Source organism: Nicotiana attenuata, unplaced genomic scaffold (assembly GCF_001879085.1).
Source record: "Nicotiana attenuata strain UT unplaced genomic scaffold, NIATTr2, whole genome shotgun sequence".
Taxonomy (NCBI): Eukaryota; Viridiplantae; Streptophyta; class Magnoliopsida; order Solanales; family Solanaceae; genus Nicotiana; species Nicotiana attenuata.
The window spans coordinates 7023-8606 of record NW_017672781.1 but is presented as its reverse complement, the minus strand read 5'-3'; the positions used below and the strand labels follow the sequence as shown (position 1 = coordinate 8606).

Below are 1584 nucleotides of genomic sequence, written 5' to 3'. Positions count from 1 at the left end.
ACTCGGTGCTAAAGATAAACTTGGGATCTTTACACAAATAGCCGGCAATATTCATTGTTAACTTGTTCTAGCAATATATATAAATTGTGCACAATTATACACTATAATACATATATTATACCTCAATCGACTATTTCTAATTTAAGTGATTTGGTGAACGGTTATAAGGGTTAATTCTTCGAATTGGTTTGGTCAAAATAAAATATATAGAATAATTTTTAGAGATGAATGCAAGCTATAGGCACAGTTGCTGGAATAGCTCAGTTGGTTAGAGCGTGTGGCTGTTAACCACAAGGTCGGAGGTTCAAGCCCTCCTTCTAGCGCTTGTAGTAGGCCCACTTTTTTTCGTTCTTTTCTTTCTTGCTTGGTAATTAGTCCTTTATTAAAATTTATTAGTTTCTTCTTCCCCCTATTCCACGCGGATTCATTCAAATAGATATTAACGTACCTTAAGATAAATTTTACGTCTTCGGCAAAGCTAAGAAAAGTGAATCAACAGCTCACCGATCCCACGGCTGCAGATGCCATTATCGTGTCCAAACCAATAGAATATATTGAACGTTATTGTAAAAGGTTGGTAACTAATACGTATCTTATTTTAGGTTCTTGTCACCTGCAAGAAGGCAGACACGGATTGTATATTCTGGTTGATAGTGAAACAAAAACATTGACTAATTTATTTTTTTATAGAAGTAAATCTAAAAAATTTATTAAGTACATATGTTTACCCGTAAAACGGTATAGTTGAATTTATACGCTGATTTCTAGACAAGTGAATTAATTTGATCCAGAAATAATAAAAGAGATGAATAAATATGCAATACTTAGCCTTGAGATGAAAATGAAACAACAGAAATAGTAGTTCCGGGAGAAGGGCTTCCGGGTACAACAACAATAACATCAAAAGCAGGAAGATAAAACTGTATAAAGCTTTGAACAGATTATAGCGTAAGTTTGCCAGAAAATTCGTATCCATACAATGATAATAGGGCTCACTATTTATAGCTGCACCAAGGGAACAAGGTCCTAGGATCATGCCTGTTTAACCAAAAAATGGAATTTTAGTCAAAGCTAGAATTTAGAAGAACTCGGGTTACTGATAATCAAGGAAATGAATAAAAGGAAATAATTCTGAGTAACAATATAATAATCAAGAAAAACAAATGATACCAATGTATATTTCAATAGCTTTTTTGTGTGTTTCTTACAACTGATCATATATCTCCTTTTTATAGGTACCTTTGAGAATGTACGTTATACCCAATTCATAATGAGGCTATTATGAATAATTAAAGACATTGAATGCTACGTACACAATCATTACATTGAATATATATATTCCTTAACGGACTCAGCATTTAATACCCATTAAATACTGTATCTGCACGCTTTTTATAACCAGATTCATTCCTTCTGATGCCCGGATATAAATGATTTAAATAGGTACGGGCGCCGTGCTAATTATCTAATGTCCCGTGCCTCTTCCTCCTTCTTTGCTCGTGTCTGTTTTACAATTCTTGAATCGTGTTTAATTGAGATTTATTGATCATTTGACCAATCCACGTGTCCTGACACGTCACCATA

At 33.7% G+C, this 1584-nt stretch overlaps 1 non-coding gene across 1 annotated transcript; it reads left to right on the top strand.

The window, feature by feature from the left end:
- Positions 1–249: 249 nt before the first annotated feature.
- TRNAN-GUU lies at positions 250–323 on the top strand. The gene has a single exon. It is a non-coding gene; the product is annotated as a tRNA-Asn (tRNA).
- The last annotated feature ends 1261 nt before the right edge of the window (positions 324–1584 follow it).